This window comes from Geospiza fortis, unplaced genomic scaffold, assembly GCF_000277835.1.
Source record: "Geospiza fortis unplaced genomic scaffold, GeoFor_1.0 scaffold66, whole genome shotgun sequence".
Taxonomy (NCBI): domain Eukaryota; kingdom Metazoa; phylum Chordata; class Aves; order Passeriformes; family Thraupidae; genus Geospiza; species Geospiza fortis.
In genome coordinates, this window is record NW_005054312.1 from 4,271,399 (window position 1) to 4,295,509 (window position 24,111).

General features: G+C 42.4%; 1 protein-coding gene across 5 annotated transcripts in view; it reads right to left on the reverse strand.

Annotated features, from left to right (window-relative positions):
• TSPAN18 (tetraspanin 18) overlaps positions 1 to 24,111 on the reverse strand; it is a 120,083-nt gene that overhangs the window by 87,099 nt on the left and 8,873 nt on the right. For 3 of the 5 annotated variants that reach the window (XM_031055749.1, XM_031055747.1, XM_005419477.2), the window contains one exon: positions 21,898 to 21,971. The exons of the other annotated variants lie outside the window; for them this stretch is intronic. The gene's annotated coding sequence lies outside the window, so the exon portion shown is untranslated. Of the gene's footprint in view, positions 1 to 21,897; positions 21,972 to 24,111 lie in introns of those variants that run through there. 5 annotated transcript variants of the gene reach the window in all.

A 24,111-nucleotide genomic window follows, 5' to 3' on the forward strand; every position in this document is an offset into this window, starting at 1 on the left:
TAAGTCATAATTGACAACGGTAAGAACTGGGTGGTGACCTCAGCCCTGTTTTACTCTAACAGAAAAGGAACATCAACCCAATTTTACTCTAATATACAAAGAACTTTGACCCTTTCTTTAGACATTTTAGCATGCTTGGAGAAAACGCTTTGAGAAAACTCATAGGCAAAATGAAGAAGAACAGCATATGCAGGCTGTAATCATATGCTGCAAGCTCCCCCTGGTACTTGACAAAACACAGCAAGAGGAGTCAAGGAGGCTTTTTTGGAGTGAGCAGCCACTGGATTCTCAAGAAGGATCAGTGATGATTTCTTGCCTAGTTCAGAGAACACAGCAGCCTGAAGGAGACTTGAGCCTCTGAAGGTTATGTAAATTAAGAGGAGGACACACATATCCTCTTGCCATGGAAGAGGATAGAACGGAGCCAAGAGCACACCAAGCAAACCTTTAGTATGCTTGAGTTTAACAAGATGATGGATGACTGATGTGCAGAATAGTAAGTACTTCATGTGCAAGCCATTCTCATTTATAAATTTATTTCCCACATTTGCTCAACAGGCCAGATATGAACAAAATAAAGGGGCTTTCTCTGGCAAACCAGATTATTGTGTTGAGCTTTTTATGACAAAAACTGGATGCAGCTTCTCATGTCTACCTCATCCATGTCTCAGCATTGTAACTCGTGTTTGACTGCCATGTAAGCAGAGAGACATTTTTGCAGATTTTCTGAAATAAATTCTATCAAATTCAAACTGAAATACTAGATATTGCTCAAAGTAAAAACCTTTCAGAATGTTTGCAGTGAACAGAAAGTAAAGCAAAATATTACCATTGTCTTTGATTTTGAGTTTGAGTAAAGTTAAGTTGAATTACTTTATAGCAGATGTGTCTCTGAAGCTTCACACTTAGAAAAGGGTAGATAATACTCAATACATGTAGCCACACACACGTGGGACTTTTAATAGGGCACTCTCCCTACCATACCTTGGAACAAACTTCTCACTTCTCTGCACAGCCAGTGCCATTCTCAATGTAAACTTGATAGCATTTGCTCAGCACTCCAAGAAAAACCAATCAGGAACTAAGAGAGCTTGTGTTCCCTAAGAATAGAAATGGATCTTAATTTAATATATTTAAGGATTATTCCAGAAGGGAAAACAAAAAAAACAAAAAAAAAAAAACCCAAAAAACACAACCAAAAAAAAAAAAAAACCCAAAAAACACAACCAAAAAAAAAAAAAAACCCAAAAAACACAACCAAAAAAAAAAAAAAACCAAAAAAAACCCAAACAAACCAAAAACCAACCAAACAACACAAAACCCAAACAAATAATCAAAATAAAAAACAAACAAACAAAATCCCCCAAAACCAAACAAAAAAAAGAAAAACAAAGAAAACACAAACAAAAAAAGGAAAAAAAAGAAAAAAACCCAAACAAACCAAAAACCAACCAAACAACACAAAACCCAAACAAATAATCAAAATAAAAACCAAACAAACAAAATCCCCCAAAACCAAACAAAAAAAAGAAAAACAAAGAAAACACAAACAAAAAAAGGAAAAAAAAGAAAAATAAGAGAAAAAATAGGAAAAAAGAGGAAAAAAAGAGGAAAAAGGAGAAAAAAAGAGGGAAAAAAGAGAAAAAAAGGAAAAAAGAGAAAAAAATTGAAAAAAGAAAAAAGAGAAAAAAGAGGATAAAAAGGAGAAAAAAGAAAAAAAGAGGAAAAAAGGGGAAAAGAGAGAAAAAAGAAAAAAGATAAAAAAGAGAAAAAGGAGAAAAAAGAAAAAAAAGAGAGAAAAGGGGAAAAAAGAGAGAGAGAAAAAAAGGAAATCAAGAGAAAAAAAAAAGAGGAAAAAAAAAGAGAAAAAAAAGAGAAAAACCTCACCCCCAGGAACTAAGGCACTTATTATCTCCTTATAAAAAGGGCAAAGAAGGATCTTTCAGCAGACACAAATTTTAAGCTGGGTTTCTAAATTGGGTGTAAGAAGTCCAACATGGTACAGCCCTGCCCAGAGTATTCAGAAAGTTACAGTAAAGGGATATTTTCATTTTCTCTAATGAAAAAGAATTCAACATGAAACTTAAAAAATGAAAGTGATTTAACCACACCAGTATATTTAAACCTTGAGAGTCTTTGACATTCATGAAAGCAGGGAAGTTGTTCTGTATACAGAGGGTTACCCAAGAATAACCTGATAAAAAACAAACCTCAAAATCAACCCAAACATCAAAAGAATAATCTCCAATTAAATATGCTGGGGATTTTTTCAGCCTATTGCTCAGGTCTTGATGATCTTTTCTGAATTCCCAGGGCTCAGGTAGGAATAACAACATTAAACATTCTGTGTGTTACTGGAAGAAAAGAAATAAAAGAAAACTGACACGAATTGCTTCAAATTCCTCTTAAGATTCTACACCTGGTATTTACAAAAAGGTGGGACTCAGTTCTGGTCAACTCAGAACATATTTTCACTGCCAAACAAGCCCTAAGAACACTGTGGCCAAGGAGCTTCTGTTTTCTGGAGGTCACTGACAAGGTGTTACATCATTTTGTGATGCACTGGGAGACTTTTTTTGCCCTTCAGAGCTTTTTTTGTTTGGTAATGGACCTCTCTGCCTAATTGCACTCACTTCATCTGTGAAGAGAGATTTATAATGGAACATAATTTTGAGGGATTAACTTTGACGCTGGTACATGGCCCATGCAGAAGTGACAGTAAAAAATTTATATTAGCTGTTGCTCCTGCCAAAGAATAACAGAAAGCTTATTACACAGGCAATCTAACTCCCAAATTAGTGTTGATTTTCACCCCATGGCACTTTACTGCTGTTGCTGATGGGAAGCAGCAGCAAAAATGAAGCAAAAAGCCATCAAGAATGGAGCTGCCAATTTTTACAATTGAATGGGGGGAACAAAGTCTTTGTTCAGGTACAAATCTGAAACAGAGCACAGAAATTACTGGAGGAATCAAGGACCTTACTGAAAGGTTCTTGGGGAACTTCTAGTCCAGCATTTCTAATTCAGAAGTCTGGCAGAGCATCAGTCTTCTCCCTACTACTGAAGAATTCTCCTACAAACTGTGTCCAAGGCAAAGATGGGTGCTTTTGGGACCCATAGCCATGTTTTGCCAGCACTCCTCTCTGAGAAGTCAGAGCATCACTTGAAACTTCTAGGTATGGTGTTTAACCTATGGAGCAGTACTAATTATAATGGCAGCAATCATGATCCCTGCAGAAGGATACAGGAGGAAGACAGGGCTCCATTTAGACTTTCTCTGCCACAATTCTCTTGGAACAGAGCTCAAGTGGACAAGACATTCACTAGGGACAAACTGTGAACTGTGGGGCTTCAAATATTGCCAGTGCTGTGATCCACCACTGGTGTGATACTACTAACAGACCTAAACTGCTGCAAGCAATGGAAGAGAAATAAAACTTGAATAACAAGATAAACTGGGCCCCTTTCTAGCATTCAACAGAAGAAAGGAGGGTTCTTTAGCATCTGCCATTTGAGAAACACCCAAAGGCACAAGCCAGCCTTAAATATTCACAACATGATGTGCTTAATAGGAAGCAAGGCTAGAAACTCTGCCCTGAAAAGACCATGACACGTTGTAACCAGAAAGTTTACATTTGGCTTCCCTTCAAAGGAATCCTGACTCCCCAGATCACCTGAACCGTTTTCTGTTCCCTGTATTTTCCCATGTGCTGTTGATGCCTCCCTGTAATTAGTTAGAAATGTATTTCCTCTCTCCTGACCTTTATGCTTTAAGGGGAAAAGGCAACTTCTGTGAGGGAAGTGTGCTGTAGGACTCAAGTGCCCACCTACACAAAATAATGTCTTGTGAAGTTCTCTGTCAAAAGCAGGCTAGTGCCTTCTGCAGCTCTCACTGAAATCAGCTGTAGTTCTACCAAGTTCCAAGCTGGAGCCATCTTAACTGAAATGGTGTGTATGCATATAAAGTTTGTCCATAGTTCTCACAGATCCTCTGAGGATTAACCCAACCAAATAGAGATCATTATCATAGATAAATGAAGACCCATACAAAACGAGACAAATCTCCCTGCAACATATCTAAGAGGTTACAAGTAAAATATTTCTTCTTATTCTTTTATTTTCTGCTCTTTCATACTGTGCTTCCCACATGGATTTGTTGTTGGACTCAACAATAAATCTCTCTATGTAATCTCTCTTAAAACTCCTGCTTATCAAGACTTGTTACCCCTATTCACACTGTGCATGCCTATTCTTATAGCTAAGTAGAGCTTGTTTATGGTGAATTCTCAACTATCTCAGCATCTCCAACTGCTACTGAAAGGCAGCATAGCAGTTGGAGGCGTCAAGGGAGAGAGCTGTCCTCAGATCAACTCCGACAGAGGAACTCCTCAGTCACATCCTGTACTCCTGAGCATGGCAAGACCAGGCTGACAGTCTGGGCCTGACAGCTCAGTGACATCTCTTGTTAATAGAGTCTAGAAAAGCTTTTTATGGTAGCTGACAGAAGCCATAGTACTAACTTAAGACAGGTTCATGCTCCACTTATTTTGCTAGTGTTTGGTTTAATGAAGTACTTCCATAAATTTTCAGGGTAGACCCCCTTATAGAATGCCCAGATTAGACAGGGGCAGGTACCTTAAAGGATTCTAAGACCAGCCTTGTGATTTTGCTAAAGAGTAACTGTGATTCCCCACTCTGAAAACTGGTGGGTCAGTCCAAGGTCCAGCACGAAGGGGCTATAGACAGATATTTAAAGTTATGGCATCAAAAATCATTACTCTGGACTGAATAAGCAGAACAGTGGGTGCCAGAGGGAAGGGTAGCATTAAAGAGGGCAGATGGAGGCATGAGCTGAGGGAGGGGAGGGAGCAGACACAGGGTTATACCCTGAGCTGTGGGCACTGCACAGGGCTAAGGCTGGAGAAAGGGAGCAGGCAGGGACTGCAGCCCTCCAGAGAAATCTGCTCCCAGCCTCCAAAAGCATGCTTTTCATAAATCAGCCAACAGCTCCTTAATGTGCAACTTCACCCACAGCACCACAACATGGGCAGAGATGCATCCAATCAGGGATGGCTCTGGAGTGCTCTGCCAGCAGAAGTAGCTGAGTAAATTACAACTCTCTCCTCAGGATCATTACAGAGGAAGAACAGCTGGAGACAAGATCCTGGAATATGAATGGCTCACAAAGAAATCCAGATAACAAAGCACAGCTAATGTATGTAGAGCTGTGGTGTCTGATAACATGAGAGCCCATTAAAGGACCAAGGGGTGCCAAAAATATGCTTCAAGTGAAAAAACGAAGCATAACTGCAAAACAAAAAACAACAACAAAACCAAAAAAAAACATAAGCAACACATGTAATGGAAAAAGGGTAAAAAAAAAAAATTCCATCGCATGAGGCCACAAATCATACAAAGGGGCCCTCAAGACCACAAGCTCTACTGCTGGACACTGATGTCTGTGGCATGTTCAGCAGGGCCAAGTCAAACACACCACAGCTAGGTCCAAGTAAGTCAATATTGCAGCTTTGTGTGGACATGCAAACTCGAGTTCTGGAGGCAGTAGGATGGCCACAGCATCCTACACATCCAAGGCTCTGTTTACTGGTTGTCCTGATGTCACTGTATTACTTCCAGTTCCAGAAGCACTTTTCTAAACACTGTCTCTGGCATCTCTTCAGTGCAATATAGGCAAAGGTAAAAACAGCTCTCCATCTCATTTTATCTCTCCCTCTCTTTCTGCAAGTCTGTTTCTCTTTGTACAAAGGAGTGCAACATCAGTTAAGTCATCCAGCAAATGGACACTGGTTACAGTTTCTGCTGAAAGGGACACTGTAGCCGTGAAACTACCACTGCAATTAGTGTTTTGAAGTCTAATGGAGCAGGAAGCAGCAAAGTATGCAATAAAACTTCCAGGGAATATCCACACTAAGCACACATTAGGCTAGATGCAGTTGTGGCCGTACCAAATTCAAAGTCCCCAAAATGACATTTGCCTGTGCCTGAAAGAACCTGCTTCACTCAACATCCTTTAAACCTGATTGAATCAGACAGTTTCAGGGGTTCTCACACACAAGCCATGCAAGTTCAGCAGCTCTGAGCATTCTCCTCAGTCGCATGCCCTTACCCTTTGAGCTTGCTTTAGGTATCACACTCAAAAGCTCTAGAGATTCTTCAAACCATCCAGAGACACAGGTCTGATCAAGCCAGACATCTCTACAGCAGCAACACCACTAAGGGCAGGTCCACGTCTTGTTTTCCCTGCAGCACTGGTGATTGGAGCTGGGAGATGGCAATCCAGACCAGAAATCAGGAGCACTCACTAGCAGTGTGGCTCTGGCACAGACCTTATCTACACAGCTCTGCTTTGGCAGCTCCCATAGCAGCCCATGGTCCATCTGCATCTCAGTTTTCTCACCCTGTACCATGGGCAGCACACACCATTTCTGTATCTCACTGGAGTGCTGCATTTCTGTATCTCACTGGGGTGCTGATTGATTTTAGAAATGTATAAATTTGGTTTGCTCACTCCTACAGAGAGACCAAACAGCACATTTCCTCAGGTAAGCACATCAAGAGACAAGTTCTAGTCCCAACTTGAAGAATATATGAAAAGTTAATATCTTTGAGTCTCCTTTACACCCACCAGCAAAATCCACCCACTCCTGCAATTTGCTTTGAAATAAGGGGAAAAGCTAATTGTTCAAATTTATTTGCTGGCTGCAGCACCTAAGAGTATGCATTCTCTGCAGACATGAACTTGCTCTGTCCCAGGGCTTGAGAAAATACCAGTTTTGCTGGTGCACAGCATTATCTATTGAAAAACTCACCACATCATGCACTACATGCACTTGCCTGACTAAACTTGGACTCTAAACCAGAACAAATATATTGCTGTGAAAAGCACAAGACGCGTCTGAGCAAGTTATTTCCACATGATTCTCCTGTGAACATCTAACAAAACTGAAGTTTACATTAAATATAGACTGAGGATTTTCTCTTTCTTTTGAGAGTAATCAACATCCAAGTTCCTCTGCCCCAGGAGGTACTGGTACAATCCACTCTGATTAGACTCGGAAGGGGGAGCAAACAGACAATTACTCTGATAACAATCTTATCTGAGGACAGAAATGAGATTAGTGGCCTAACTGCAGTGATTCTTACCCAGATACACTGTTAAATTCTGACTAACCCAGCATGGGACAGGGAAGGAATTTCCCTGTGGAGCCTGTTGGCAAGTAAAGTGAGGTGAAATTCTTCCCCTGCTAGTCCTTTTCCAGCAAAGAGAATTATCTTTTGGGACACATTGACCATGAACAGCACAGGTTCCAGGCTAAACATATTCCTGATATTGCAGCAGCTGAGCAATTTGTCCTCTCTAGCTTCCAACTGTTAGAATCTTGTAAGCAAAAAACAGAGTAAAATAGGCTGAGACCCTTCCCTGCCAATAGAGAACAAGTTCATCCTGTTGGCTCTTGTGTTATTTAATTTTTTCAAGTCTACTCTCAAAATTCTTAGAAAGTACAAATTAGCTTCTCATGAACCTAATGACCAATACTGTTGTGAAATCCTCCATGACCAGTTTTGATTGTACTTCTGTAACTTGATCTCATTTTTTTTTAATTATTCCATTTAAAATAGCCAAATTAACTCCTGTCCCCAGAGTGTTTATTGCCTTCACACATCTGGAACAATGAACAGTAACAGACAGGGCAACATGGTGGGATATTAACAGAACTTCTCCAAGATAAGGATCCCAAATCAGTCCGCACTTTAATCTCACAAAGACAGATAATTAATACAGTAACAGGACAGAAGCCTAGCTGCTCAGAAGGTTGCCTGCACCATGCCTATACCAAGAGGTTCACACAGGGGTCTTGTAAGTATTGCGTGCAGTGGGCACGGCACAGCAGCCCTGAGATGTCAGCTTTAAGGCCGGTAAATCCGGATGCTGCAGGCTCTGCTCTGCAGCTGCGGGAATGTGCCTGAGGAGGGGTGGGGACACCCTCAGCAACGGAGCTGGTACTGTTTAATGAACACTTTACATTGCACAGTTGCAGGAAGAGGTCAAAGACCAAAAAAACCCCCCACGGATTCACCAGACATGCCATACCCAAAAGGAATAACAATTTCAACAATCTGGGTAAATCAAGCTGATGATGATCTGAAAACTGATAAAAGGCAGAGGGTTAAACTTTCCTCACGCAGTATATGACAGCATCATGCTTCAGTATTTGCAGTTTTCTTTACACATCTATTTAGACTGAGGTGAATAACCTTATAAAAATACATAAGTAAGCAGCAGAAGAAATGGGCCAACTGCTGTACTTCTGCTTTGCTTGAATCTGAATTCAAGGCATTTAGTTATAATCCTTCATATAGGAAGTTTATTTATACAGACAGGGATTTGGGGAATTCTGCAGGATTAGTCAATCTACAGCATTCTCAGGGCATGAGTTTTAGCATCAGAGTTACACTGCCTGGATATTCAGTGCCTAGAGTAAATATTTGGGTTGATGAAGGTTAAACAGATTAGACAAGATGAAGCCAGAGTTCTCTGCTTATTTACACACAAGCTTAAATATTGCTGCTCTTCATTTAAGAAGCCTCATTTAAAAGAAAATCCCACAAAAGCAACAAACATAATATACTTACCCAACCTGAAGTGAGATAGCACCAAGATTTCTATCATCTTCAGCCTGGGTAAGCATGTGACAAAGCCACACACTGAATCACAAATCTCACACTCCTTGGCCTCCTTATGGGAAACACGCAGAGGAAAAAACAGCTTCAGCACAGGCTTGCTGCTCTGAGTTTCAGCTGCACCAGGGAAATGGGATAAACAACCCCCCTCCTGGTTCTATTCAAAAACAAGAGGGAAATAATTGGTGTGAAAACCATTTACAGTTCAGTTACACTTTTGTGATGTGAAGAGGCAGTTATGCACAAGGCTGTCTGGGACCTGAGTGTGTCCATAAGTCCTACTGTGGAGAGGATTTCCAAACGTTCCCAGCAATGCCACTCATCAGCTTTCATCAAAATCAGCAATAAATTCCCATCCATAACAGGCAAAGCAGTGTTAAACTAAGTCCAGTTCCTACACCCACCTGCTGTATCCTCCAGGCTTAGTGACATTTTCTGTGTCATATCAAGTCCCTGATCTAAGGCCCCTCCACTGCCAGTAGGTTTTGGATCAGCCGGTGAAGGACCAAGCACTAGACACAAAAAGCAAAATTTTGATTTCACTCTTTGGTACACAGATGAAGAACTGAAAGCAAACTGATAAGGCAGGTATGCCAGCAGGTACACAGCTAGCACAAGCTAGGGGGTTGAGGAGGAGTGGCCAAGCATTCGTTCACATTTCTGTCCATTTGTACAGTTTCAATTTCTGAAACAATTTTATTAAAAGGAACAGACATTAAACTGTTTTCTATTAAGGCATCAAGAAAAAAAACCACACTTGTGTCTAAATTAAATGCCTCTGCAGAACACTACTCTCACTTGCTGGATTTCCACCTTTCACCACTGCACATCACTCAGCTCTGACCCCACTGAGGTTGTGTTTTGTTTACCACAATCTCAAGAAAATTTGTGTACAAATTTCAGACACTTTAGAGGAAGAATTTCCACCAATCCATGTTTACTCTGAACAGATGTAACATTCCTAAGAAGCTCTCAGCTGACTGCCTTTGAAGTCTGAAGAAAAAGGGAGGGGTGGGAGGGGTTGGGGGAGCATATTAAAAAAAAAAAAAAGCTCGACCTTGAAAGCTGCATTTCTTCCCTTAAAAGAAGAAGTCTCCAGGGACTCGTGAGCAAAATAAAAAGCAAATTCTCCAGATCCTTATCTCATGTTATTTTTGAGAGTGTTTTCTTTTGTTCCTTTGCTCTTGTCATCTTTTGGATTAAAGGACTTTCACAGAGGCAGCACATATGCAAGCAAACCACTCACCATTACAGATCTGCGCCCGCCATGCCAGGCCAGGGCAACTCCCCCCACTTCAGCTTTTCCTTTTCAACAAAAGCACAGCCCAGCCTCAGACCCAAGCACAACAAGAAAAATTTCATGACAGGCAGCTTGCTAAGATGAGTTCTGCAAAGATAAAGCATGGGCCCAAAGTGAATCCCCACCCACAAAAGCACCCTCACAGCCAGTCACACCTTGTGATGGGTCAGTGTCTGGACAGCACGTACACAGCACTCAGCCTTGCACACCGACTGCCCTCGGAGCTGCCCTGTGAGCTCTCACACAGCCATGGCTGAAAATATTATTTCATCAGATACAGCTTACACTTACCCCAAAAATCTCAGTGGGGACTAAGTTAACTTTAACATGGCAAAAAGGGGCTGCCTTTCCTGTTTTGCTTCTCTCTGTCTGCTGCCATGTCTTCAGCATTCTTCTCCTCCTCTCTCAAACTCAGCTCCTCCTCTGTTAGCCTGCCCTATTAACCTTCTCCATATCCCACCCACCCAAATTTGCACATTATTAAGCATCCAGAGCCTTTTGTTCAGGTCCTTAAACAAAAGCATGGCTACTGCATTTCCTGGCAAGAGATGTCTCATACTCTGCAATCACTTAGGGCAGCTCTAATAGACTCATTACTCCCAAATACAAAATCCGGGCACGGCAGACAGGCGAATTCAAGGACATGTCCTTTCCCGAATTCCACAGAGCAAGATAAGCCTGCGAGCCTTGTGCTTACTTTATCTGAACTAAGAGGCTTCCCCCGTTTTCTCACTCAGTAAGAAACTAATTATTTGCCACTGAGGCATAGAATAGGTTAAAGTTTCCTCTGTCTTGTCTTAGTTCCCTTTGCAGATTAGGGGAAAACAATGAAGTCTCCGCACTTTGTGATATTGCTAATGCTTCCTGTGGGGATAGCAGCACCGGCTGCAAAGAGGATTATGATCACAGTTTAAAAGGAGTGTGCACTGTACTGCCGCAAGAGGCTCGGGCTTATCAGGAAAGAAACCGACCTGCCCCCAAACTATGCACTCGGGACTCCTGCCTGCCTTCGGTTCTGGCTGGTGGCTCTGCCTCAGATCACACACCAGCTTATCGCGAGTGATAAAGCAGAGGCTGGTCTTGGAGGGGCTTGGGGGATAAATGAGTAACGCTGTACAAACAGCTTGCAAACATTCACCATCAGAACACACAGCAGTGTTTACAGATCGTCCCACCACATTCATCTGCAACAAAACACCGGGCTGGCAGGGTGCAGGGGCTGTGCATTCCTGGCCACAGCTGGGGAATTTGAAAGAAAAAGTGATGGAGCAGCACAAGCCCTGGTGATGCTGGCTGGCTTTCCAGAGGCAAGGCTGCAAACGCTTTGAAAAGCACAGCATCAGCAGCGAGATCTGCTCCGAGCAGATTTAGCTTCGAGGTGCAGCTTCAGCGCTGGTAAAGGGCCTCTGCCAGTCTCAGTGCTGAGCCAGAGGGCACTCCTTGGTGGATAATAGGAAATTGCTGCTGTGGAGTCTAAGGTGCATTTCTATCACTGGGCCTTCTAAGGTACCAGGAACAAGACACAAGTTTATTCACACCCATTCACCTCTACCAGCACAACTGCTTTTTTATAATGCCAAGACTTTGGCCAAAACAGCAATCAAAAATTCATTGACTTCAAATAGTGCCTAACATACACGGCACTTTTTTCCCCCTTGAATATTTCAGCCAGCATGAAAACCTGTATCCTTTTGGTAGACACACACTGACATGTGTCAAGAGGGCTTTGTTGTTCCTGTTGGTTTGATTTTTTTGTTTGGTTTGGTTGTTGTTTGTTTCTTTTTTTAAGTGCTATGCCTGTGCTTGCTCTCCTCCAAGTAATTTGTACAACTGATGCAAACTGAAGTTATCAGATATTCCCCCTCACCCTTAGTTCTATTCAGAGAGGTTCAATAGCTCCCTATCTGCTTGCTAGAGGCACAACAACAAGCAATAGCATTAATGCATGTTCTCCTGAATTTTTATAGGCTTAAAAATCCCTGAGCTTCACCCAGCATGGCACTGTCTCATTACACACTGCTGTTCCAAGCAGTTTTTGCCAACTCCCACCACACTCCAGAAACACCACAGACCAAACCTCCCAACCAGCTATAATACTGAACAAAACAACAGTTTTAAGATGCTCACAAGGCACTTCCATGAATTGTTGCATGCTTTAAACCAAGTTGTTTGACTTCTGCAGAGGGATAAGGTCTCTTACAGTCAGCAAAAGCTGGATGATTTTTGCCGACTGAAATAAACCTTCTTGTGCTGGTAGAGGTCAGGCATCTCTACTGACCTTTGCTGCTGGATGCCAGGCTTGCCCAGGTTCCCTCTCTATTCACTGCTCCTTACTACTAATCTCTGTTGAAGAGTAAAGGGAGTAGAACTGAAAGACCAAAGACCTTCCTGGCTGTTACAACAGAGAGCAGAAATTTTCCCATCAACACGACCTCAACCAGTTTGTGCTTTTAGGGACTTGAGAGCCCCAGTAGAGACCTGAATTCCAGCTGGCCTGATGGTTGAGATGCTCCCTTTAACTCTGAGAACAATGGGGGCAGAGACACGCATTATTAAATTAAATAAAGTCACTGTCTTTCAAATTTTAATCAGGTCATCATGTGGGCCCTTGAGCCTTGGAAGGAACAACCTTCAGTGCACTTCTCAATTTCACATGCTGAGAGCCAGGTGACTTAAGGTATGCAAGGAAACTTCATACCTCAGAAAAAATCTCCTGCTTGATGGTAAGTGTTTTAGAGATTACTGAAAAGAGTAATAGGATTATTTGATAACAGGTTCTGCACAAGGCAACAGTGAGAGGAAAAGCAGCCTAAGCAAGGAGGACCAGCATAGAAGGAAAGAGAAGCAATCCAAAGAAATCTATCTAGGTGGAGTTTGAATATGTAGGCTTGAGAAAAAACAAATTGATAAGACTGGATCCAGGTGTAGTTAAAGGCACTTCACCATGTTTCGGCATCATCTGCAGAAAAGTCATTCTTGTTAGCAACATCGAATTGTATCAGCAGCACTCCACAAGCTTTCCACTCAAATCTTGTCAATGTGTCTCTGCTCCTTCCATCCTCAGTGGCTCAAAGCCCTTTTGACTGACAGGGGCATCCATGATCATACTGAAGAGATCTTTGATACCCCCCATAAAGGGGACCCATCCACAGGATGGGCTGTTGATTTAAAACAAAGGGAAAGCAGACACACTTCACCAGGCTTTCACTAGCAGAGCCAATCAAAACTGCTATCAAAGAGAAAGCTGGGAACAAGGAATCAGAAGTAGCTATACAGGCAAACTTTACACACCTCTGTCCTGTTGGACAATGCAGGACAAAGCCTACATAAAGTCTATGTTAAGATTTAACTGAAAAACAAGTTATTTGGATAACTTAATGTCTGACTTTCAGAACAGACTAGGCACACAGAAAAATTGCAGCCACAATAAACAGGAGAAACATGAACACGTTAAAACATGTTATTTTTCAACATGGGCCTTAATGTCAAATGTAGTGATTCATTTTAGGACCTGCACAGACTCAGCAATGCATTTCTCACCAGTCATCTCTACCACAGCAAAAGACAAAGCAGCCTGGACTGAGCTGACCACATCACACCCGGGAGCTCCACACTTCTATGGTCTCCTGAGCCTGCTTACCTGAAAGACATTTAGCACTCCTAACACTTTAAACTGGGAAGTGTTTGCTGCCCTGCTTGGATTTATCTCGCTCTGCCTATACACAGACTTTGGTATATCAACTTTCAGAATGCAATTTATGCATTTCTAAAATCAGTCAGAATCCCTAAGCTTTTACAAAAAGAAATGAAAAATATTACTGTCAAACATCCATCAGACCTAGAAGCCTAGGTGACTGTCATACATTAAAGAAATTAAAAGGCTGCATTTGAGATAGTATATGCTCTTCCCATCCCTATCTTGAAAGGCTACGATTAAAGTGCTCTAAGAATCAAAATTCAATTTCTTTCAGGTCTTGCAAACAACATTGGCCTTGAGCTGAATGCTGCCAGCCTGCCTGCAGCCTTTGAGGAGATTAGGCTTTTACCAGCCAGCTATGAGAATCTTAAATCCAGTATTAATCCTAATTCCCATTTACCCACATCTTCATTGTACAGCGAAAGCCGGCTGTACATGGACTTGCACGTTCATTCTTCCATGTGCAATGATCTGTGTCACCAACAACAGATGCTAAACTTCATGTATGTTTAAGAAACACATTCCACCCCTGGTTTACAGAAAATCACAGCAAAAGAGAGACTGGAGCTACAAAGAGTTTGTCACACTGGGATGATTTCTGAGAGATTGCATGAATGGGAAATTTTCAGCAGAAAAGCTTTTATCAGTCAATAACAGGAGATTTCAGTCCTGGCTTGGAAGAAAACAGGATGAACAAGCAGGTCACAAGGACACAGAAGCACCTGTGACCCTGACTCCATAATCAAGGTGCAGTGGTGCTGCCAGCATCACCCCACCAGTACCAAACCATCGCATGACAACCACTGGGCCTGCAGAAAGCACTGCCCGTCATCACCATGATCAGGGTCACTGCCAGGATAAGTTTCTGGGGCAAGAGACTCGGCATTTCCCCTGAGCAAGCCCTTGTTCCCCTCTCCTCTTAGAGGTTCTGCAGCTGGCACAGCCCACCTTGCCACCCTTACACCACGAGCCCCAGGGTGTCAGGTCAGACCAAGGCGGGGCCCACCAGAACAAAGGCATCGCCTGCCATTGTCTCCTGAGGCTGAGCTCACAGACTGGCTACAGAGGCTCTTGCTAAAGTTGTCTCTTCCTAGCTGTCCTGGGGGGTCTTTATGATGCTTGTATCCCCATTCATCTGTTTAGCCCAGAAATAAGTTTTGCACCTTTGAGACTGGTTCTGAGAGCAAAGGTGGGGAAGAAGTGTGGAGCTTATTATCAGAAACTGCACTTGCTCCCTTCATCCTGCTCCTGGACTGTGCTGTCTGTAGCATGGACAGACAGCAGGACAGAGCTGTCCTTTGCTTTTAGTTAGTTTTTAGCTAGCTGAGGCAGAGAATTTCCCTGGACTGTGGTTGTCTTTTTTCTTGGAACTGTTTAAACCTGCCCTGGACAGAACACCCAGAAGAGCACCAGCAGCTCACACCTGATAGCAGACTGAGTGAGCTGAGCTACAGCCCACCAAGGGCACTTTCTGAGCTTGTCATCTCTTTAGGTTGGCAAGAGGTTTTATTGTTTAATATTGTCCTTTTTTTGTTTGTTTTGTTTTTGTGCTGCTGAATGCTTTGCCCGTTAAATAAACAGGTTTTTTCCCATTTTTCTCCAAGGAAATCTTTTCCCAAACCAGCTGGGGGAGGGGTCACTTACATCTGCTTTCTAGAGGAACCCCTTTGGAAGTTTCCTCCCAAATTTGCCCTAAACCAGGACACTAGTGTAAAGGCCAAGGAGCCACAGTGGCTATTCCTGTGTCCTTTCTAACATCACTTTACAGCAATTCCCTTTCAAATCCCATTTTGGCAGCCAAACTGGACACATTTCCAGGCTGCCAAGCTTGCTGGATCATCCATAGCAAGGTCAGATCATTCAGTGCCTCTTGGTATTCCTAGACAAGGAATACTGATCTCAGAGACAAAGCAACTGAAACTGAGGACAGACTGCTGCTTCATCTGCTATCAAATGGGACAATTTCAATTCATTTACAAAGTTCTCACAGATATTTGGAAAAAAAATTAATATTTCCTGTGTTTAAAGCACAGGAATTCACTGCAGATGAAAGAAATCTTTCAGGAAAAACATTCCCCAGAGAACAAAAAATGTATTTGGCACCACTGCCTGTTACAAGCAAAAGGACAGGCAAGAGAGCCAACAACAATTTTTTTTTTTTTAAGTAAGTACAGTAATTGGTGAAAACCTCTCTTTCCATCAGCTTTTAAAAAAAAAAACTCCTGAATTTCCCAAACTAAAAATGTGATGAGATTTAGGGACTATATTCTCCAAGTGAAGGCTCAGCTGTAATTCCTTCTCCTTGCAGGTGGCTATTACTTGTTGCTTGCCCAAAGGGACTCTCCAGTGGAGATCCCAATAAAGTTGTGGTGCACTGCAGTAACAGTAGGCTGGGCATCAGCTGAGCTCTGGTAACTCTCCATGTGCATGCTCATCCTCTGAAGATGATGTGAGGTAATTTAATTTAGCAATGATAGAGCTTAGTTGAATTGCATTATCTTTCATTTGCCATGGGCTAAGACCACACACATGGACAACAACCACAGCTCATCCAACAAGAAATTTGACTGAGTGCCTGGCTTCTGGAATACTGCAGACTGGTTTGTACAGACTTTTTGCCTAAAGTACAAGCCAATATTTGAAATGAGAACTTTCTCTTTCCCAGAAGGTGTTCTACCCATCATGCTGCTACATGTCCTGGGGTAAGGTATCTTCAGTCTTGGGAATCTGGAAACACAAAGACTCTTGGTGGAAATAATTATTGCTACACTGAAGATTGAAATCTTTCAAAGCACAACTCCAATGCTTTAAACCATGTCAGTTTCTCTGAGAGGAGAGCACAGATATGTCCAGTATGAGCAAATAGGGAACTTTGCCTGTTTACTGTCATGGTTGCATCTCCTACAACTCTTCTCACCTCAGAAACATAGACTAGTACATGCAGAGAATCCACAGCCAACTTCTGAAAGATGGCAACTTGCAAGATCAAGACTGTGGTTGCTGTTAACCAGCCCTTCCCCATCCCTTCTTTGCTCATGCAGTCAAAACAAAGGAGAATTATGGTTTCAGAACTAGGCAGGCATGTAAAAGAAAAAAAAAGGCAGAAGCCATCTATCAAAGAGGGTGACCTGTTCCCTTCCAATAAATACCCTTCACAGACCATGCCTGCATATCCCACTGCCCCTTCGGCTGGTCCAGCAACCTGCTTCACAGCCTCATCCAAAAGCCTGACTCTGCATGGCACATTCCTTCAGACATAGTAGAGGATTTTGTTTTGCATTGGTACTTAGCATTTAATCTGCAGGGATTACCTGCACACTTAATCACAGAAGTGACATTGACATGCCATATACTTGCACTCCACTGTAAATCCTGCTTTTCCCACTGCCAACACCTTCATCTTGTAGCATGCAAGGAGGGATTGTGGTGGAAGAATACAGCTCAAGCTCCCTTCTCTTCACACACACGAAAACCCAAATGGAAAATGCAAAGTTGCACGGTTTAAAATTCATGTCTGCAAACCAACTATGGACACATTAAGAGACACCTGTTTATTCATGCAACCTTAAATTTTCAAGATTAAGCAAAAAGCACTTTTTGTGAGAAATAAGAATTAGGAAAAGGTAGAGATTTTTTTTCCCAATGATCACAAAAATTTCAGGGGGAATCATTTCTCATAAAAAAATATATTGTTTGCAATTTCTAAAGCCACCCACTGAGAAATGTAAGAATTAAAGAAAAAAGAGTCCACTGAAAACAGCCTTTTAATATACATGAGATTGGCAAGTGAATTGTAACTGTCTATGATGGGGAAAAATACAAGGGGATGGGCTGAATATCTATTTCTTCTCACACACACACTGACTAAAGTAATAAATTTGCTGAAAGCCAAACAGGAAACCATGATCAACATGATGCTTAGTGCACCATGCACCAGCCATATCTTCATATTATTTAGAACAATCCACGTTAAAACAGCTTTCCCTAAAGCTGGCTTCCCAAATGTCCTATCCAATCTACTTTAGGATGCCCCAACCTATATGACACCTCAACAAACTCATGGCAAATGAGAAAGGAAAAGCCCATTCCACAGTGTCTCAGGGCTATCTTCTCTCTTTACCTTGCTCCATCAAGTGTCTTCCTTGTCCCAAGCCCAAACAAATCCCTGCACCAATCCTTTCCATACTGCCTGCCCGTGCTCCTGCCCCCAGGAGCAAACACTTCAGCTGCAAAATGGAAAAGATTGATGCTTTGAAGATTTGAAATAAGCTGGCACCTCTTATTTAACAGTAAATATCCCTTAAAAATAATAAACAAATAACATTACAGGTTCACAGAAACCTGAAAGCCATAAGCTTAATGGCCTAGATAGCCCTGCAGCTCTGTGATTTGGGCTCTCCTGAGGGCTAAAATTGCCTGACTAGTCCTGATTAAAAAGATAAGCACAGACAGATCCATTGCTCTAAAATATTTGTGAGACGGCTAAAGGAATGACTGAGTCTCATGAGTCTAATAATGCACAGTTTCAGCCATTTATATCATTGGCTAGCCAAGTATTTACTTGGTTCCAAAGCAGAACTTTAACAGAATCTCTGTAGAGTTGAATGAGGTATTCCTAACAGGTCAAAAACTTCAGCCAAAAACCTAAATAAATGGAACAGCAGCTCCTGCACAGACCTAACCAGCCCAGTCACTCAGGGCAGCAGCAGCAGCAGAGCAGCCCCAGCACTGCAGAGCCACTGCAAACACAGCACCTGCTCAGTACCTTAGACAGCCTTGCTGCCCAGCTCAGGGCAGCCATGGAGAAAACATTCCCGTCCTGTATGTCCACCTGGAGCCCGAGTCCTCCCTGGCTTAGGATGGTGAGGCAAGGCACCCAGGAGAATCAGAGTCTCCTTGGTGAAACACAGTATCCTGTGCCACTGTGGGACACTCGTGCTCCATCTGTGCAGGGAGGACATAAATCCATCCTGTCCCAGGGCCCTCAGGAATGTGCATGACTGGATGAGTTGCTGTGGTAGGCACAGACCTCCCCCACAACAGAGGTGTCCTTGGCACTGCAGGCATGTCCCACATGTCTGGCGAGGGGGCAGGAGGGGCACCAATGTGAGCTCTTCAGCCTTTCCGGTAGGGTGCTGGTTGCAGGGAGTACCTGGCCTACACCACACCCTGTGGATGGGCTCAACTGTTCATACAGAATTGGTCTATCCAGATGATGGATGCATCAGTCCTCCTTATTGCTGGGAGAAATGGCTAACAGATGAAAAGCTACTTAAAACTTAATTTCTGACTGAACCGTCCTTTTACAGTCGAATATCATCATTCTCACTTCCTCTCCATCAGCTCCATATATTGAAAGGGTTAAAAAAGACAGCAGAACCATTAGCATTTTGATAGCTTTCCACACATGTATAGCAAAAAGTCTTTAAAATTCATTGCACTGAGATAATCCTTCAAGTCTAGCATTTCCTCTTCAGCTTGAGGCAACCAACTGGTTTTCCTCCCCTTAATACCTTAATAGAAAGCTCCAAGGAGTTGCCAGGCTAGAAGTCTCATATATGCTCAAGAAAAGCAGAGTCCTGAAGTTCAGCAGAAGCCATGTAAGGTGTCTGGGGCTTAATTAAGAAACAGCTGTAGGGGGCATCTTATTAGATACTGCAAACCCCTAGAGATCCTGGCTTCTGTACATCACAGCTCACAAAACATGCACACGCTGTTTTCCTTCCAAAATGCTGAGCACACACAGCTCCCACTAATTTCAGCTGCCACAGAAGGTGCTCAGCATCTCTGAGGAATGAACAAATTAAAAACCTTGACCCTGATTCCACTCAAGCTCAGGGACTCGAGCTCTCATCAAGATCAAGGCTGAATTTTTTAATAGTGTTAAAAAATCTCGAGAACAAAGCTGTGATTTTGAACTGCACAACTGGCATTAATACTCAGCAGCTCCCCACCTGTGCCTGGGATGTTATTTTTTTTTACAGCATGTGCTGTTTTAATAACTCCAAAGCAAATTGCTTTCTCAAGGAAGCACCCGGGAGTGCCTCGGGGCAGGGCAAGAGGCCATCTCACTCTGTGGCTTTGATTAGGTTTGTTGCAGTGAAAACAGGCAGATGCTGCAGGACCACGTCACTCCTCAGATACCACTAAAGTATAGGACTCAAGGAGTCACTAACTTGTTAAGGGCTATTAGGCCTGATAATATGCTCTTCCCAAACACTTTTTTGGGGGGAAATCAGTCTGAAAAACCAGTCTGTTCAAAGGAAAATGCTTGTTATGAAGCTCTGCACACTTCTAAGGAAATTTAACAGGCATGAAGTCGACATTCCAAAGAAAGAAAGAGTAGCAGTGAATGCACTGCAGTACTATGAGGAAAAGAAGGTTGAGATCTCAGGGCCACCACCTTTAGTCTCCCACACTCTAGTGCATATCCCAAACCATGAAATATTGACTATTTTGGCTGAGGAAAAAATTTCCCCACCCCTAACTCTATTCTTTCCTTAAAACTTCAGAAGATCTTTATTTTCTATGAGAAAAAAACAATCAACCAAGCCTTGCCTCCTGCAAAAAAATTCCAAACACCTCACAAATTGAGCTTCGTTTACAGAGAAAAAATTGTCCTATTCAAATCTAGTAAAAGCACAATTAACACGGCAAAAAGAAGAAAGGCCTTTCAAACATATCACTGAGTTACTTAGGACATTTAGCTCCAAGAGCACAGCAGAGCAAGTCATTTGTTAGGGATAAACCTAGCTGAGAAAACTCTTCTTATGACACAGGAAATACTCCCTCCCAATTTTTTAAACATGAGCTATTTTTCCTAGGAGAAAAATTTGGATAGGTGTTATTCTGTTATTTTCTAGTGTGTTACAGGTTTCCCATAATACCCTCAGCAAGTTATTTAGATTTCACTTACATCAGTAAAATGGGAATTCTCTGCCTCAAAAAGGTGCTACAAGGATACAAGCCATTTGCAACTGTGAGAGGTTCAGATAATGTGGACCACACAGACACTCAATAAACAAGTGGTAGATAATTGCTGTGACATGAAACAGAGAGGCTGCATCTGCCAGAAAAATTCTGAGCAACTGACTCATTCTGGTGGGCCAGTCCAGGATAGTTCAGATGCCTGCCCAATCTGTTCCTGCAGGCACAGTGCTCTGCTTCATTATCCAGCAGCCAATCTCCGATCTCTATCTCAGGGTGCACACACAACACCAAATGCTACCAGCACTGCAAATCCCCTTTCAAATGCATTTGCAGTTTTTGGAAGGGTGAGAAAATTACCTTATCATCAGTTCCAACAACTGCATCTGTTTCACCACCTCCTTGCTAGACAATAGTGTATCTGGACAAATCTCTGCTTCACTTTAGGCAGAATTCATCTCGAGGAATAAAGCTCAGGTATAGCAGAGCAGAAAGGGGAAAGGAAGAAACAGATCTTGTCTATGAAGAGTTACCTATGAACCTACAAGACAGCCAGATTCAAGCAGTCTTACATTTAATCATATTCCATTAAAAAAAATCAGTGTTTGGTCCGACTCCACATTGTTGCACTCCACAGAGAATCAAGGATTACAGGTGAAGATTGTAGCTTCTTGTTAAAGCACAGTCTACAGATGTAGTCCTGTAGGATGTTAAGGGAAACAGATCTTCTACATGGCTTCTCTTGGGCTCTTTCAGCTTTCAATGAAAGTCCTAGACAACGACATTGAAGTCCACAAGAATACAGCTCCAGCCGCAAAAAGTATTTTGCAAGCCAGTCTCAGGGAATGGCTGGAGCATGCAGCCCTGCTCTGTGTTATGGCAAACCCCTTACAACACTATCCTAGTGCAGCCTGACTGTATTTCAACAGGACAAATGTAGAGTGTGGCTCAATCATACATCTAAGATCTCAGCTTGCTGGAACTATTTTCAGACTAACCTATTTTTTTTCAATTCATCATCCCTGATTCAGAGGAAAAGAGTGAAGTCTTACATCAATAGCTTGCTTTTCCCAATATTTTAGGCCTACTTAAAAAATGGGCAGAATTTAGGCATGAAATGGATGCAAAGTAGTCAGGTCATTCTGTGATTAGAAGATGCAAAGTGACTTTATAGGGCAAAAGGTGCAGTCCTTAAAAAGGCCTCATATTACAGCTGTCATTGAGAGAACAGGTTCACAGGTGAAGGCTCTGAAGAAAGGTATCAGCTTACCTTTGTCTTCCTGGGGATCTGTGGAGTCTTAGCAATCAGCCTCCTAGAGGTTCCTTTAAAGGTTCCTTTGATGACTGTAACCAAAAGCAAGACCAAAAATCTGCTGTCATTTCAGCCCTAGAGGTCTTAGACTTGATTAATTTAAGAGAAATATATTCTTAGGTCAATTTTTTGCGAAAACTTATTAAGATATTATTGTTATCTTATATTTTAAGATAAGTATTGTGACCAAAAAAAAATAAAACCCAAAAAAACCAAACAACCAAAACCCAACCATAAAAGCAAGGCTTATGGTGTTTTAATTTATTCTTTCAAACACTCTGTATCTGGGGTCTGCATCTCTGCAGACAGACAGTGGAGCTCATCTCACATCCAAGACTGCTTTGACATTATATGATTTCCAGAGCTGGATGTTGTGGATCCAAATGCTATGCTGCATCCAAAAAAAGCTGTATGGTAATCCTGGTTCTGATTTCTACCAGGTCAGGCCTTCCACTGCTGCTCCTGTGTGCTGCTGTAAACACACCTTATGCCTCCTCATTTAACTTGAATGAAAAGAAGGGGTGAAACCAAAAGGGCAAGCTCAGACTCCTCATCCACCACAAGGTGAACACAAGTCCTCTTAAAACAGGTTAGTGGAGGCCATCTGAGGATGAATTTGACTTCCCTGAAACAGGAAACTTCCATTATTTAAACCTCAAGTACACAGCAAGGGCTTGGAATTTTTTGCCTTTAAGAGGAGTGTTTTGTCTTTCTCTACGCAACGATGAAGCTTCAACCTTCAGCCTTTTCCCCTCCCTTTTCTAAAAATGGCAAGAACAAAATACAAAGTAAAGGCAGAGTAGCATTCCCATATAATCAGAACTGGAGTGTGCACCTCAGTTTTGCAATCCCGCCTTTTATAAAAGAGGGGTCCCCTGAAAGGTCCCCTTGGCAGCCAAGCAGCACAGAGCACATCATGGTTTGGGGAGCTGAGCTGCCCTGGAATAACCAGGCTCAGGTCGTTGGTGGAACAGAGCACAACCACAGAGAACAAACACCCTTGCTAAGCACACACCCAGCTCAGCTGAGATCTCCTCTTGACTTTCTTCCTGTTATCTCCTTACTCTCCTAGGAGAATTAAGAAAGGATCAAGACAGGACTATTTTCTCCTCCTCTCTATAAAACAAAAGGCAAGAAGAAATTGGAAGAAAGAGGCCTATTACTGAAACCATGTGCTAGCCTTGCCTTTGCTGGGCTCACTGCAATCAGATCAGCACAAGAGTGTTTCATGCTGTTCCAAAAAGCTCCTCTCTTGCCCCAAGCATTATTTTTCCTACCCTGCCCAATAACAATGGCCCAAACATAGCAGCAGTGTTCAGCTCTATTTTCCTTGGCTGCTCAAGTTGATTCTCTAATAATATTCCTCAGAGGCAGCAGTGGTTTAGGAGTTATATATCCTTGTACAGCCTTGACCCTGACAAAATACACCAGCAGTGCTTCAGGGTCAGTCTTCCCCCCCCTGTCACTGACAAGCTGATTGCTTTGCCAGGGTCTCCAGGGATTCTTTGCTCCACTCCATAAGAGCACATCCAGGAGAGACAAAACCTGCAGAACCAGTGAGGAAAGACAGTAAGACCACTGAAGAAGACACAAGGACATCTGGATAGGAACTCAGTTTTTGGAGGGAACCACATTTTTTGAAACTTGAAATTTTTTATTTTTTTTTTTCACATAGGGACGAAAACTTGGAATAGACCTTGGAATCCTTCATACATAAACACATATGCTCTAGAACAGCAGTTCTGTGGTTAGGATTGGTATTTCTGGCATGTAGGAAAACTGCTTTCAGGACCCTATTTTGGATTTGTGACAGCATAGGTGAAAACCCCAAACCACTTGGCTCCTGTCTGTTTTGACTAAGAAATTCTATCCTATATGCAAGAAATTCACCCAAGGAGAACTGAGTGGAGACCAATCCTTTCCCACAAAGCAGTAATGGTTTCAGTAAATCAGCATCTTCTGCAGGCAAATTGTTTCCTTGAAGACTCCTAGCAAGTCCTAGCTGCAAGCAGTGACCAGTGTGGTTTCTGCTGAAGACATAAGCCTGGAAGCAACCCACCCAGCAGAGGTTCTGCTCAGGAACAGCTTGTCTCCCCTGAGCAGGGGAGTCTCCACTGCAACACGGTGTAGAAGAAGCAAATAAAGCTTAATGAAATTTGCCCTGCCAACTCA